This window comes from Myxine glutinosa, chromosome 7 (genome assembly GCF_964187855.1).
Source record: "Myxine glutinosa chromosome 7, kmMyxGlut1.1, whole genome shotgun sequence".
NCBI lineage: Eukaryota > Metazoa > Chordata > Myxini > Myxiniformes > Myxinidae > Myxine > Myxine glutinosa.
Genome location: NC_136267.1, coordinates 71,954,838 through 71,971,809, shown reverse-complemented (window position 1 = coordinate 71,971,809; position 16,972 = coordinate 71,954,838). Strand labels below are relative to the sequence as shown.

General features: G+C 49.0%; 1 protein-coding gene across 1 annotated transcript in view; it reads left to right on the top strand.

The window, feature by feature from the left end:
• The window catches only part of LOC137412369 (ankyrin repeat and death domain-containing protein 1A), a 145,099-nt gene that overhangs the window by 4,076 nt on the left and 124,051 nt on the right, over positions 1 to 16,972 (top strand). The window lies entirely within an intron of this gene.

Sequence of the window (16,972 nt, the reverse complement as noted above, 5' to 3'; positions counted from 1 at the left end):
TAACGATATCTGCCAAACCACGTGCCCTATCGCAAATTCCAATAGGACATTTTAGTAGACTGACGTGCTGAACAGATCTGTGAAGTTTCCCCTCGATTGGATCAAAAATGAGGGAGCGGCTCGGTTTTAAAGGTTCATGCTTAAAAACGTCATAACTCTGAAACCATGTGATGCATGACGTCATGCTCGCTGACCTTTTTGTTCGTCATGGGTATGCGATTCTGCCTGCAAAGTTTGGCCTCGATCTGTTCAGCAGTTGCAGAGAAAAAGGGGTTTTCGTGTTTTCACGAAAAACAATATGGCGGCCGAACCACGTGACCTGTGACGTCATAATAACCATTAAAATATTCTGCAGACCGAGTCCCCCCTACGGTGAAAATTTGATCTCAAGCGCTCCAATTATTGCAGAGAAAATATTTTTTAAAGGAAATTAAAACTTAAAATGACAGTTGAGGATCATCAGAATTATCAGAATTCCCAAAGTTCAAAGTGCCATAACTTTGTCAAAAACGATCGAAACGTTGTGAAGTTCGAACTCGATGTGTAACTTATCATGAGGAAACCATGTGCCAAGTTTGAAATCATTAGCATTAAGCGTTTAGAAAAAAAGTCTGGAAAACTGTTCTTTGCGTGACGGACTGACAGACTGACGGACTGACGGAGGGACGGCGTGCAAACCTGTAGTCCCTTCCGGTGTACACCGGTAGGGGACTAATAATATATGTGTATATAACATACAGTGCATGTAAAGTATATGCAGAGGCGGATCCAGAAAAAAATTATGGGGGGGGGTTCATTTGAGGTTAAAATATTCACAGATAGCATAATCTACCACCAAGCCTTATTCAAGTCAATGCATTCGTCTTGTTTTTTTTTACTTGACAAAATGTAGCTAAAAGATGTCATGTCATGTCATGTCATGTAAAATGACAATATTTTACAGCAAATCTAAACACTGCGTATCAGGAATTAACACAGAGCTAGAGGAGAAAAGTAACGTGGCTTGGATCAATTTCATAGTGAAAGAAATAGATGCGTGGGATTGTATATTGTCCAATGATATCTCGCACAACGATCATGTGACAGACTAGAACGGCACTCGGTCGGAAGCATACCTCCCCCAGGTTGAACAGGTTACGTTTTGTATAACCCACTGATAAACCGGATCTGGATTCGGACCTGAACCAAAATGTAATCTGCTTCTTATTGTCGCCTAACCAACTCATCCACCAAGTTTAGTTATAAAACGTCCACAACTTTTTGAGATATCGTGCTATATATCGTTTTTAGCCCCACCACTCAAAGGTGAAATAAGTCAATTATAAAATTAAATAATTCTCATATCTGGATCCTGATCCGGATCTTCACCAAAATCGAATCGATTTGTCCTTGTCACAAACCCAATCTGGCCACTAGGTTTCGTCTGAATCCGTCCACAACTTTTTGAGATATCATGCTATATATCGTTTTTAGCCCCACCACTCAATGGTGAATTAAGTCCATTGTAAAATTAAATAATTCTCATATCTGGATCCTGATCCGGATCTTCGCCAAAATCGAATCGATTTGTCCTTGTCACAAACCCAACCTGGCCATTAGGTTTCGTCTGAATCCGTCCACAACTTTTTGAAATATTATTATATACTAGGGCATGCCCGTACTATATATATATCTAAAATTATATCCCCCCCCCTCTATTTACATGAAATGGTTTGGTCCAAAGCGAACGGCTTGCGAGTACGGTGACAATCCCCCCCCTCTATTTACATGAAATGGTTTGGTCCAAAGCGAACGGCTTGCGAGTACGGTGACAATCCCCCCCCTCTATTTACATGAAATGGTTTGGTCCAAAGCGAATGGCTTGCGGAGTTTGGTAAAGAAATCGCCATAACGTGCACAAACGCGCAGGAAAGCGAAAGAATCGCAAATTAGTTTTAATTAGTTTTAAAACATAGTTTAACGCCAACATAGCGGCAACATAGTTTGCCAACGTGAAATAAATGAATACGCTCTCAAATGTGCCGTCCGAGGCAGAGTCTGTTCGGCACGTTCGGCACACGTGATAGCTCGCTGCTCTCTGATTGGTTGAATCGTTTTTTGGACATAGCTCGGTAACTACTTGTCCGATTAATATGAAACCTTGAAAAGGCACATCCTCGGGTCCCCAGCAATATACCTGGCAAGTTTCAAGTATATCGAACCCGTGGTTGTCGAGAAACAGCGGTCACAGACATACATACATACATACATACATACATACATACATACACACAGAGATTACTGGAATTATAGATAGACTAGGGCATGCCCGTACGTGGGTGCCCGTTCCTTGCCAAAAAAAAAAAAAAACGCTACCCGTACGCTCTACCCCGCCCGTACGCCCGTACGCCCGTAAACAAAAAAAACAACGCTCTTCGCTTCCGCCCTTCGCTCTGACTGAATTGGGAGAAATAATGCGCATAAGAAATCGAGAAATTATTATTTTCTCCGGAAGAAATCGAATTACGAACCGTAATGGCGCACGCGCTCGGCTCGGCTCGCTCTCACATCGGCCACGCCTACGCAACAACGCGTTCTGTGATTGGCTGCCGGAAGTGCAGTCTTCACTGTCCGGAAGGTCGCAAATCGCAGTTACGATGAATCGCAAATTAGTTTTAATTAGTTTTAAAACATAGTTTAACGGCAACATAGTTTTCCAACGTGAAATAAATGAATACGCTCTCAAATGTGCCGTCCGAGGCAGAGTCTGTTCGCCACGTTCGGCACACGTGATAGCTCGCTGCTCTCTGATTGGTTGAATCGTTTTTTGGACATAGCTCGGTAACTACTTCTCCGATTAATATGAAACCTTGAAAAGGCACATCCTCGGGTCCCCAGCAATATACCTGGCAAGTTTAAAGTATATCGGACCCGTGGTTGTCGAGAAACAGCGGTCACAGACATACAGACATACAAACATACAAACATACAAACATACAAACATACACACAGAGATTACTGGAATTATAGATAGATGTCGTTTTTACACCAATCGCTCCATGGTAAAGGAACGCTTTAAAAAATTCTCATATCTGGATCCGCATTCGGATCTTCACCAAAATCGAATCACTTCTTTCTTGTCACGCACTGAACCTGCCCACCATGTTTCGGCCGAATCCATCCACAACTTTTTGAAATATCGTGCGATATATCGTTGTTGCCCTTCATCCTTCCTTCATCCTGTCATCCTTCCGAGGTCGGCAAATTGAGTACCAGTTCACTGGTAATTCCCTGTGTGTCGCAAGAGGCGACTAACAGGGTTGGCGGCAGGAAGGGCATCCGGCCGTAAAACATTGCTTCAAAAAGGGGACCACGCTGCCCGAAAAAGGCGGTGCCCGAAAAAGGCCAATCCCTACTCTGCAGGGAAAAATGGCCTCTAAAGGTGGTTCATATCGTTGTTGCCCTATCGCTCAATGGCGAAGAATCACTTAAAAAAATTAATAATTCTCGTATCCGGATTCGGATTTTCAGAAAATTCAAATCAATTCGTCCATGTCACACACTCAGCCTGCCCATCAGATTTCATCTAAATCCGTCAATTACTTTTTGAGATATCCTGCACGCAAACAAACTGACTGCGGTGAAAACAACCTCTGTCCATTCCAGATGGCGGAGGTAACAAAGAAAAGGGTGGAGGGGGGAGGGGGTTCACGTGCACCCAGTGATGAGTGAACCCCCCCTGGATACACCCCTGATATCTCTATATATAAAGGAGGAGTGTCTGTGTGTGTGTGTGTGTGTATATGTGTGTCTGTCTGGATGTCCGCTTATAACTCAAGAACTACACATCGGAGAAAAGTTTTAGACACAGATTCGGAATCAGCATAAAATCCTGGTGGTTATAGGCTACGTTTTATTTTAATATCAATGGTTTAAAAAAACCGCGCCACCTGCAATTCCATGGTGGTTTGTGGCGGCGCTAGACGTTCAGGGTGTATTGCAATGGTTTGTCGGGTTTGGCTGTGGGTCCAGAATAGCTCCCATTTCCTCATGTTCTTCCACTTTTATTTTGATTCTTCTGTTACAATGCCTTCCTTATGTACCTTATATCCCCCCGACGAGGCCTCTACATAATTTCATGCGGCAGAATTTCGTACATTTTGAGCGAAAGAAGTGAGACGAAGTTGTAGGAGGAAGAAGAGGCACGGCCGAACTGATAGAAGCCGACTGTGGAGGGCCTCGATCGTGAGTGGAAATGGCGGGAATTGCGTTTGTATCGCAAAGTAAAGGATCTGCATTCATTTCTGAACTTGCATTGGTGGATTGTTATACACTGCATTATTTTTCATAAAAAAACTTTATGTTGAACTTGAAGGCTCAAAGCACGGACTATATATATAGCCCTCATTGAGGTAAAAATAAAAGTAAAAATCCTGCTATCGCTTGCCAAGCTAGCCGTTCCCCCCCCCCTCCCCCTCCCCTCACCCCTCCCCTCTCCTCCTCCCCCTCCCTCCTCCCCCTCCCTCCTCTTCTCCCCTCTCCTCCTCCCCTCCCTCCTCTTCTCCCCTCCCCCCCTCTTCTCCCCTCCCCCCCTCTTCTCCCCTCCCCCCCTCTTCTCCCCTCCCCTCCCCCCCTCTTCTCCACTCCCCCCCTCTTCTCCCCTCCCCCCCTCTTCTCCCCTCCCCACCCTCTCCTCCCCTCCCCACCCTCTCCTCCCCTCCCCCCCTGTTCCCCTCCCCTCCCCCCCCGTTCCCCTCCCCCGCCGTTCCCCTCCCCCCCCATTCCCCTCCACTCCCCCCCCGTTCCCCTCCCCTCCCCCCCCGTTCCCCGCCGTTCCCCTCCCCCCGTTCCCCTCCCCTCCCCCCCGTTCCCCTCCCCTTCCCCCGTTCCCTCCCCTCCCCTTCCTCCTCCCCCCCTTCCCCCGCCCGGCAATGCCGGGTACTTCCCATGGCCAGCTGTACGTGGGCTGCTCGAGGGTTGGAAAACCAAGCAATCTTTATGTCTTGGCACCAAGTAAGAAAACCAGAAATGTTGTACACCAAGAGGTTTTGAGAAATTGAAAATTGACAAAACGCCATGTAGGAAATGTACTGTGATATTGCTCTAAAATATACATGTTCTTTTCATCATATATTTGTATTATTCTTATTCAACCCGGGCGAAGCCCCCCCTCCCCCTCCCCTCCCCCCTCCCCTCCCCCCTCTTCCTCCCCTCCCCCCTCCCACCCCCTCCCCCTCCCCTCCCCCTCACCCTCTCTCCCTCCCCTCCCCCCTCCCACTCCCCTCCCCTCCCCTCCCCCCTCCCCCCCCTCCCCTCCCCCCTCCCCCCCTCCCCCTCCCCCTTCCCCCCACTCCCCCCTCCCCCTCCCCCTCCACTCCCCCCTCCCCTCACCCCTCCCCCTCACCTCCCCCTCACCCCCCCTCCCCCTCCCCTCCCCCTCCCTCTCCCCCCTCCCCCTCCCCTCCCCCTCACCCTCTCTCCCTCCCCTCCCCCCTCCCACTCCCCTCCCCTCCCCTCCCCCCTCCCCCTCTCCCCTCCCCCCTCCCCCCCTCCCCCTCCCCCTTCCCCCCACTCCCCCCTCCCCCTCCCCCTCCACTCCCCCCTCCCCTCACCCCTCCCCCTCACCTCCCCCTCACCCCCCCTCCCCCTCCCCTCCCCCTCCACTCCCTCATCCTCCCCCCTCACCTCCCCCTCCCCTCCGCTCCCCCCTCACCTCCCCCCTCCCCCCTCCCCTCTCCTCCTCCCCCCTCCCCCTTCCCCCTACCCCCTCCCCCTTACCGCTCTCCTCTCCTCCTCCCCCTCCCTCCTCTCCTCCTCCCCCTCCCTCCTCTTCTCCCCTCCCCCCTCTCCCCCTCTTCTCCCCTCCCCCCCTCTCCCCCTCTTCTCCCCTCCCCACCCTCTCCTCCCCACCCCCCCGTTCCCCTCCCCTCCCCTTCCCCCTCCCCTCCCTTCCCCCGTCCGGCAATGCCGGGTACTTCCCATGGCCAGCTGTACGTGGGCTGCTCGAGGGTTGGAAAACCAAACAATCTTTATGTCTTGGCACCAAGTAAGAAAACCAGAAATGTTGTATACCAAGAGGTTTTGAGAAATTGATAATTGACAAAACGTCATGTAGGAAATGTACTGTGATATTGCTCCAAAATATACATGTTCTTTTCATCATATACAGTATTTGTATTATTCTTATTCAACCCGGGCGAAGCCGGGTACCTCAGCTAGTGTGTGTATATACAGACTTGGCATTTAATATGGAATATTTTTTTTGTGGGGTGAACTTACTTTTCAAGATGACTTAGAACCAAAAGTTCATTGGAATTATGTTGAAATTATTCTAGATTTTGTTAATGTGACCTTTAAAAGAAACAAAAACCACATTTGACATTTCGAAGCAAATAAATTAATCCTTGAAAGTGATGTAAACTGATATTGAAGTCAATTCACGGACAGTACTGTGTTAAACTTCTGTACGTTTTCCAGAAGTATCTCTTTATTTTGCACATTAGCCAAAAATTTTTTTAACAAAAACAAAAGTTAAATTACAAACGGGATTACGGACAGTAAAATTACAGTTCAGTACGTCGTGAAACCCCCACGAGCATTCAGGAGAGCACGTACACGTTGAGGCATGCTGTTCACGAGATTTGCCTAGGTTTGGACAGGAATCGCTTGCCATGCAGTGACAATAGCCTGCTGCAATTCACCCACAGAGGTCGGCTGCTGGTCCAAGTTGTCGATTTGACGCGTTATTTCTGCCCACAAGTTCTCTATCGGATTCATATCCGGGGACATGGCAGGCCACTCCATATGCTCTACACCACGGTCAGCAAGAAAGTGTTGGATCATGCGAGCACGATGAGGCCATGCATTGTCATCTTGGAAGACAAAGTTTCCTCGAAAGGCTACACGAGCAAATGGAAGCAATGTTTCTTCCAGAATGGCCCTGTACTTGAACTGGTTCAGGTTTCCATTCAGAACAACCAGGTCAGTTTTGCCCCCAGCATGAAAAGCAGCCCAAACTGTCACCCCACCACCTCCAGCTTGGACTCTTGGCACTATACAATCTTCGTTGTAGGCTTCACGTACTTGTCTGCGCACTCGGACATGGCCATCTTGACGATAGACCAGAAATCAAGACTCGTCACTGAAGATCATGTGATTCCAGTGTCCTGGCTGCCATTGACGGTGCTCTCTGGCCCACTGCAATCGGCGCTGGCGGTGTTGTCTTGTCAGGCGTGGCTTTCTCAGGGGATGCCTGGCACGATAGCCTGCTTGAACCAGTTGACTAGCCTTCTGGATACAGGCACATTTGTCAGTTGCTGCCACTCAGCCCTAAGCCGATTAGCTAACTTGGTACGGCCATTGCGGACTAACCGGTGCAGCTGGCGATCATCCCTCCTTGTGGTTCTGCGGGGACGCCCTGGCCTCGATATTGGAGGAGGGACACCCCTCTGAGCATTTCGTTTCGGGATCTTTGACACCTGACCTTGAGTGATGCCATACTGCTGAGCAATAGCACACTGTTTCATGCCGGAATTTCGTAAAGCCACCACTCCATGACAAACAGCATTGTCGAGTTGACGGACCATCTCCAGAGGAAGCGGCAATAACTTTTGTAGACGTGCAGCAGTTGTTTTCCACTAATACAGAACGCAACAACCCTTATATACCCGATTGTGAAGTCAATCGTCAAATGTACCTGTCCGTACATTTTGTCACGCCACCTGTGATATAATCCTGTTATTGACTTCTTGCTGCGACAGACAATCAGTGACATGGTTCTTTCAACAAAGAAATCACCGAAGCGTAAAAGAAACTCAGCAGATTGATATTCTGAGTTCAGAAAGGAAACCCAAGTCAAGAAAAAATATATATTCCATATTAAATGCCAAGTCTGTAATATACAGTGCATGTCAAGTATATGTGTGTATATAATTTACAGTGCATGTCAAGTTTAATGTGTTTTTATAATATACAGTGCATGTCTGTAAATTATACACACATATATTGCACTGTATATTATATACACTGTATATTATATCTTGCACTGTATATTATATACACACATATACTTGACATGACAGTGCATGTCAAGTATATGTGTGTATATAATATACAGTGCATGTCAAGTATCTATGTGTGTATATAATATACAGTGCATGTCAAGTATATGTGTGTATATAATATGTAGTGCATGTCAAGTATATGTGTGTATATAATATACAGTGCATGTCAAGTATATGTGTGTATATAATATACAGTGCATGTCAAGTATATGTATGTGTCTATATAATATACAGTGCATGTCAAGTATATGTGTCTATATAATATGCAGTGCATGTCAAGTATATGTGTGTATATAATATGCAGTGCATGCAAGTATATGTGTGTATATAATATGCAGTGCATGTCAAGTATGTGTGTGTATATAATATACAGTAAAATATGTCACATATAATATGTGTGCATATAATATACAGTGCATGTCAAGTATATGTGTGTATAAAATATACATTCAAATATGTCACATATAATATGTATGTATATAATATGCAGTGCATGTCAAGTATGTGTGTCTATATAATATACATTAAAATATGTCACATATAATATGTGTGTATATAATATACAGTGCATGTCAAGTATATGTGTGTATAAAATATACAGTAAAATATGTCACATATAATATGTATGTATATAATATTGTTGAGGTTTTGAGAATTGTACATATAACATCATTAAAGGTTAAAGGTTTGCACCCCATAGTTAGTCCACAAGCAACACGTAGGCCCATTAGAATTAGTTATGCATAGTATGTGTAAGAGTAGGCCATTTCACTAGTAACATCTGCATTGTGTAAAGAAATAATAAGCTTCGGTCCTTTCATTTTGCGGCCACCCTCCAATTTATATCATGGGCGAACTCGATCCCGCGCTCCATTTGGCATCCCTCAAGTTTGTTACGCTTTGGGCTACCCGCAGCATTTTGTTACGCTTTGGCCGCCAGCAGCGTTCGCTGCCCTTGGTTTTGCTCGAAACTAGTCGGGTAACCACGAGGTAGGCCTGAAAAGGGGGAGGAGCGAGAGGGTCGAGGTGTGGCCGCAACAAGCAGCACATCAGAAGGCGGTGACGGTAAGGGCAACAGCCAACCAGAGCTCGGTGGGCATGGCTTGATATGGCGTGGCAAGAAACGTCTGGTGAGTTTGAGAGGGTTCCAAGGGCGTGGCAATAAGACCCTTGGCGCGAGGCCCCCATCTCAGATGAGAAGGGAGAGGCGCTTACGAAGGGATCCACGAAGACGGAACGGAGTCGCGCATTGCAAGAGAGTTGTATTGAGAGAGCGCATTGAGAGATTGAGAAGCGCATTGCTCGTGCTTATTGAACTATTACGGACTGTCAGTTTATTACGTACGCGGCTGAGCCGCAAGTGCAACCGCCAAAGCAAGCCTACCGTTTGCCCTATAATAATCCCGTGCACGCCAAATGACACGTGGAGAGCTCCTGCCGTCTTTGTTCGTCTCCTTCGCGGTGCGAGTTGGGGACCGGAGGAAGAGCTGCTTGGATGCCATCCCTGGACCATTGACCTGTTCATCTGCAACCCCGTGTGAGTGTGTCTGAGTGTGACGGGCCCGTTTGTCCAGGGATAAGTTAAGACTGTTTAAGGCTGCACTGTGTATTCTTCTTCTTCTTTTATTGTACAAAGTGTAAATAAATGTGTTAACCCTTTTCTTCCCAAATTCGACCGTTTCAGTCATTTCCTCCATTGGGTAAGTGTGGCACGATTAACAACCGCTCGGATCTGGTTTAGTCCTTGATAACGGCTCGGGTCACGGGTCGCCACCGCTCGGCGTTTCCACTAACACCCGTGATTCGGGCGGGGCTTATTTCCTCGTTTCCGGCCAGCGTTAATACTTAGGTAATAGCGAATTCATAGTCCTAAAACCCTATTTAACGCTGTCCGGGAAGGACGTCATAGGTCCCGGGTCCCGTCGGCTAGTAAAAGACAAGGGGACTAATCCCCCCTTGGTAAGGGGAAAGGCCGGCGCTGAGATCCGCAACAATTGGTGTCATAGGAGTGGGATTTGACCGGAAGTGCGCTTAACGCACTCAAAGTTACGAGCGGCCGAAATTTTATTAACAACCAAATTTAAAAATTGTGCCATGGATAACCAAGACGGTCGGATGCCGGTGGGGTTAAATGTGGAGAATGAGGAGTTAGAATTAACCGAGGACCCCCGGGAAGAATTGGGAGAAATGGAGGAGAGCATTGATGAGGGTGCAGCAGTAGGGGTGGCAGGCGAAGAAAATGGCGGCGCCTCGTACATGGCAATGAGGGCCGCGGCCGCTGCGCAAGTACGGGTTATGGACTTGCAAGCCTACATGGCACAATTCATGGCATCCATAGAACTGGAGGGGGGGACAGAGCCACGCGGGAAAGGAAAGAAATGCGGGACGAAACAAGGCGTAACGGGGACAAATTAAGGGCAGAAATGAAAGAAGTGGGGGACAAATCCACCTGCGAAATGAAAGAAGGGTTAAATAATTTGGAAAATAAAATGGGGGGCCAATTGAAGGAAATGGGGGACAAATATACCCGGGAAATAACAGGGTTGAAAAACAAGATGGGGGATCAAGTAGAAGAGGTAAAAAGCGGGCTGGAAAGAAAAATGGACACCCGAGGGGAGTTAATAAAAAAGACGGGAGAGGACATAAGGCGCAGGTCGAGCGGGAAAGTCGCATTGGTACGCGACGGGGTAGCGCGATGTGAGAAACACGTGGAGAGCGGGGTAGAGCAGAGCGCAGTCAAGTGGACCGGGGTAGAAATCGCGACACGGGGTATAGAAAAGCCGACGGCCGCCGAATTAGAAGAGAAAATTTTAAGCGCGCCGGCGGTCGTTGAGCTAGAAATCATTGGAATAAAAGAAATAGTGGAAATTCGGGTTGAAGAGACGGCAGAAAAAGAAAATGTATTGTTGGAGAAAAAGATGGAATATGTGCAAAGTCCGTGTTCGCATCATTATGTCGTGCTGCCTAACCCCAATGAGAGTTTGCAGGCGCTGCTGCGGAAAAGTATCCCGAAGGTGAGTAGGGTTGTGTATGGCGCGAAAATGTATGGCGCGAAAATGTATGGCGCAAAAGTGTGTGGCGCGAAAAGTTTTTTCGCACGCTTGGGATCTCGACGTTACCCGGGCGCTCGTGGAAGGTCCGTGGTGCGCTGTGTGAGGGTGAATGGAGCGCATGTGCGAACGCCACCGAAGCGCGAGTGTGTAACCGGAGAGTGTGTTACAGAGTGCGAGGAGGAATGCACAACGGAGTGTATGTGGGAAGAGTGTGAAACGGAGTGTGGAACGGAGTGTGACACAGAGTGTGAGATGGCCGAAGAGAGTGTGCGGGAGTGCACACCAGAGCGCGTGATTGGGTGTGCAGCAAAAGAGTGCACACCCATGGTTGTTACGGAGTATGTAATAGGAGAGTGTACGCGAGGGTGTGCGATGGCCAAGTGTGTTACGGAGTGTGTGATAATGGAGTGTGCGAGCGGCGTGAGTGCGCCTGGGTGGTGTGCATGAGAGAGTGCAATAATATAATGCAGGGAATGTATGGGAGGTGCTGGAGCGCCTCGATGTGCGAGTATGGAAAGGGTCACGTGTGGATGTGAGAATGCGACTCAAGCATCGATGCAGACTGGGGCAGCGTTTAGGGCGACGTACAGCCGACGCGAGCCCTCGGTGCTCGGGGTGCTGTGTGTGCTGCGGGGGCCGGCGGGGATCGTTGCCGCAGCGGTCTCGCAAGGAGCGTCGTGCACGATTCGGGCCGGGCCCCGCCCTGTATGGTCGGTGCCGCGTCGTAAAGGCGAACGGCACGGTTTGAGGGGGGGGGGGGGGTAGGCGAGGTCGGACCTTCGCTCCCTGGTGGGCGCGGTGCTCCGACCGGGGGAGGTTGGGCCATCGTGCCGGAGACCGGAAGGCTCCGTGCAGAGATGGCGACTGGAACCTCGGCCCAAGTATGCCTCCTCCCCAGAATCGAAAATGCTGGATGGACCCAACCAACAGGAGACCAACCACCCGCATGCATTGCTCGGCTTTGCGAAGCCGAGCTGTGATGGAAATGTATTGCCGCACCGAGAGGCTCAAGTATAGTGGACAAATAGCCATAGTGATGGCGAATGGTACCCGGCGTGGAGGAGTGGTGGTTTTTACCATCCCTCATGGGGGCACATGAGCTATAGATTTTATGGGGATGGCAGTGAAAACTAGCCGAGGGCGGGCTAGGATATTGTTAGGGATTTAGAAAGATGACAATAGGAGCCCGAGATTTAAGTAGTGACTTTTGTACAAGTAGAGGGGACGTAGAGAGATTAGATGGATGATAATGACGAGGGTGTGCTTAGTGTAAGGGAAGACGGGAAAGCACGAGTATTAGAGGGAAGTAGTTAGTTAGATGATGCTGTGCGAATGAGAGTCTTTGTGGTGAGCGTGAGCAAATGAGGAATTGAATGAAATTGTTGGTGATGAACTTGCGCAAATGAGGCATTGGTCGGGGATGACCAGAGGTGATGTATGAGTGGTGTATTGAAGACAAGTGTAAGTGTGTTGAGTGATTGACTTGCATGAGGTGCAAGTGAACAACAGGTGTGTGGAATAAATGGTGTGTGGAGTGAGTGGTGTGGAATGAGTGGTGTGGAGTGCATGGTGCGAAGGAGTGAATGGGGGAAGATGGACCCCTTCACGAATACCCGGGGAGGGTAGTTTAAAGTTAGGTAGAGTGAGTAGGTAAATTATTGGATATTGACACCTGTGGTGCGAGTAGTTGCAAAGAAGTGCTTTGAGAGGTGCATGAGTCTGTGGAAATGGCTGGGCGTGTGGGCTTAATTGGTGAGTATAGTTATTGGGGCACTCCGCCACTGGTAGTCTGTCGGCCAGGTGAGGCCGCAGGTAGGCTCAGGGAGCCAGGTAGAGTCAGAGTAATGTTCAGTGGGGCCTGAGGATCCTAGGAGAGGACCCGGGTAGCCCAATGCCAGAGAGGGTATCAGAGGGGTGAGAGAGCCAGGAGGGGCCTTCACTGATTTAGGGTAGTTGTAAGGAGCATGGTAAGCTCGGGTGGCGACTTCAGTGGCGGAGGTGCGCAGGTAGTTGGACCTGCTAGTGGAGCCACATGACCCAGCCCCGATATTGTGCGAAGGCACAGTAGCGAAAAATTGGGGGAGTGAGACCCCAAATTTGGATGGCATCACAGGATGGTCAAAGGGAATTGGTTTTTAGAACCACATAGTGTAAAGATGCCGATTGGCAGGGCATGACCCCAGGTAGTTTAAGAGTTAATGTTATTCGAGGATAGTTAGGAATGGATAGCTCTCTTCGCACCATCCACGTCCACTCACCAAGGTGACAGAACTCCACACCAAGGTTTGCAAATGTTTGGATGGTAAAGACGCATCTCGACGGGATTTGACATTGTGATATTCCAGCTCTTCCCCCTTGGGAGGGATTGGCTGACAAATTCGGTTTAGAGGGGATAGAAGAGACAAGACGTGGAGACGGAATTTGTAAAGTGTAAATACAGGGGAAGGGCAAGGGTAGGGTAGGCTGACATGGGGGGTCACGAACGGCTAGGGACAAGCTTTCTCCGCTCGCTTTCCCATGCTCCTCATGTTGCATTGCCTTGTATTGTGTGTACCTTTGCGCCCTTTCCTCCGCTGACTCTCTGCTTTGTCTTTCCTCCCCACCCATGGACCCATTATTTTTGTTGAGGGGAGTGTGCAGGAACCCTGAGCCGTGCGGCTGCACTTTTGCGCTGCACTCTGCTACCTCTTGCTGCACCAGTACACCTAATGGACCATACGTTCTGTGGCCTGGCACCTTTGCTGGAGCAGTCAATTGCTGCAAACATTATCTTGCCCTGCGGACCACTGATTCTAAGTGGCGTAAAAGTCACGCAGATGGACCATCAGATTGGCCCTGCTGAAATAATAAAAAACGGACGCGGTTTGTGCACTTTTTATTTATTCCGGTGTGTCAGGAAGGAAGATCTCAAGTTTAATTATGGCACACCGAAGGCGAAGCAGGAAGACGCAAGACTCAGCCAAGCAGCAGCCCCGCAGCAAAGCCAACATTTATTTGAAATGTGCATTTATGATGATTGTGCGTTTTGGTGCATTTATTATGGTGTATTGGTGCAGTGCAGTGCATTGTGTTTCTCTCTTCAAATTTCTTTCCCAAAAAGACAGGTCCTGGGTTGTAGTACTGTAAATAATTAGTTAGTCTTGTAAATAACATGCTCCCCACCGGCTTTATGTATAGTTTGAGAATTATTTCCCTAATTCGGTTAGTTGTGGGTGTGAATCTGTTAGTTAGTACACAACGCAGTAGGTGGGACATATCTAGTGTTGTAAAACTGTCACACACAGGGTGTTAGGTTAAATGTAGAGGGGAACCACATCTAAGTGTCACACGTAAGTTAAAAAGTAGTCCTGACCCTTGCTAAAAACCAGTCGTGCTCACTTGTGTGGGTTCGGCTCGGGAAAGAGCCTGGCGAAGGAGGGGGGCAGTGTTGAGGTTTTGAGAATTGTACATATAACATCATTAAAGGTTAAAGGTTTGCCCCCCATAGTTAGTCCACAAGCAACACGTAGGCCCATTAGAATTAGTTATGTCATAGTATGTGTAAGAGTAGGCCATTTCACTAGTAACATCTGCGTTGTGTAAAGAAATAATAAGCTTAGGTCCTTTCATTTTGCGGCCACCCTCCAATTTCTATCATGGGCGAACTCGATCCTGCGCTCCATTTGGCATCCCTCAAGTTTGTTACGCTCTGGGCTACCTGCAGCAGTTTGTTACGTTTTGGCCGCCAGCAGCGTTCGCTGCCCTTGGTTTCGCTCGAAACTAGTCGGGTAACCACGAGGTAGGCCTGAAAAGGGGGAGGAGCACGAGGGTCGAGGTGTGGCCGCATCAAGCAGCACATCAGAAGGCGGTGACGGTAATGGCAACAGCCAACCAGAGCATGGTGGGCATGGCTTGATAGGGCGTGGCAAGAAACGTCTGGTGAGTTCGATAGGGTTCCAAGGGCGTGGCAATAAAACTCTTGGCGCGAGGTCCCCACCTCAGATGAGAAGGGAGAGGCGCTTACGAAGGGATTCACGAGGACAGAACGGAGTCGCGCATTCCAAGAGAGTTGTATTGAGAGAGCGCATTGAGAGATTGAGAAGCGCATTGCTCGCGTTTATTAAACTATTACGGACTGTCCGTTTATTACGTACGCGGCTGAGCCGCAAGTGCAACCGCCAAAGCCAGCCTACTGTTTGCCCTATAATAATCCCGTGCGCGCCAAACGACACGTGGAGAGCTCCTGCCGTCTTTGTTCGTCTCCTTCGCGGTGCGAGTTGGGGACCGGAGGAAGAGCTGCCTGGACGCCATCCCTGGACCATGGACCTGTTCGTCTGCAACCCCGTGTTAGTGTGTCTGAGTGTGACGGGCCTGTTTGTCCAGGGATAAGTTAAGACTGTTTAAGGCTGCACTGTGTATTCTTCTTCTTCTTTATTGTACAAAGTGTAAATAAATCTGTTATTCCTTTTCTTCCCAAATTCGACCGTTTCAGTCATTTCCTCCATTGGGTAAGCGTGGCACGATTAAGAACCGCTCGGATCGGGTTTAGTCCTTGATAACGGCTCGGGTCACGGGTCGCTACCGCTCGGCGTTTCCACTAACACCCGTGATTCGGGCGGGGCTTATTTCCTCGTTTCCGGCCAGCGTTAGTACTTAGGTTATAGCGAATTCATAGTCCTAAATCCCTATTTAAAGCTGTCCGGGAAGGACGTCACAGGTCCCGGGTCCCGTCGGCTAGTAAAAGACAAGGGGACTAATCCCCCCTTGGTAAGGGGAAAGGCCAGCGCTTAGATCCGCAACAATATTGTTGCGGTTTTCCGAAGCCCGTTCCCTTACAAAGGGGGAGATTAAGCCCCTTTTTCTCTCTGGGTCTTCGAAACCGCGAGACTGAGTCGCCACTTCCGGGCAGACGTGGAAAAGGGTCTCGGGACAATTTTGCACGTACCTTGAGTACCCAAGCCGCAGTGGAAGCGGGGATCGAGTCTCGCACGAACCACGCGTGATTGCGTACGCCCGAGCGGATGGCGTACCACGTGACCCGTGCTGTTACCTTCCTTATAGAACCCGATCAGAGCGATCTAATTCGTACCATGCGAGGTCAATGATGGAAAACACAAGACGGTCGAATCAAAAGGAAGAACAGATTTATTTACACGAGTTACAATGATTTGGTAGAAGAAGGGACACAGGGCAGAACTTAAACAGTCTTACTTAAAAGACGAGACAATGGGCCCACTTACACACACAGGGAGATGGAAGAAGAATGTCCGCGCGCCAAAAGCGCCTGCTTCGGTCGCTCCAGGAACAGCTCACCCGTCACAGCACGTATCCCGGCGAAGGCAGGCAGGCGGGAAAATCCTCGCGGTGCGTATATCGGCAAAGGCAGGCAGGAGGAAATACGCGCATCTGTGGCCCGGCGCGGGTCGTCTTTACAGCACGATTAATACTGCGCAGACGCGGGGAGCAGGGCAAACTCGTATAAATAAATAAAAACCACCTTTAGAGGCCATTTTTCCCCGCAAGCGGGGGTTGGCCTTTTTCGGGGACTGTGGTTGTTGTTGTTTTTTTGGTCCCCTTTTTGAAGCAATGTTTTACGGCCGGATGCCCTTCCTGCCGCCAACCCTTTTTGTCGCCTTTTTACGACAAACAGGGAATTACCAGTGAACTGGTACTCACTTTGCCGACCTCGGAAGGATGACAGGCTGAGTCAACCCCCCTGGCGTTAATTCAGCGATCGACCGGGATTCGAACCCAGGATCCTAGGATCCTAAGCTGGCACCCTAGCCGCTAGCCCAACACCAGGGAGCAGGGCAAATTCATATACACGGAGTTATTCAGTTCCTCCGATATGACTCGACACAACGCAATCTCACGCAGGTTTTCTCACAACTCCGATTC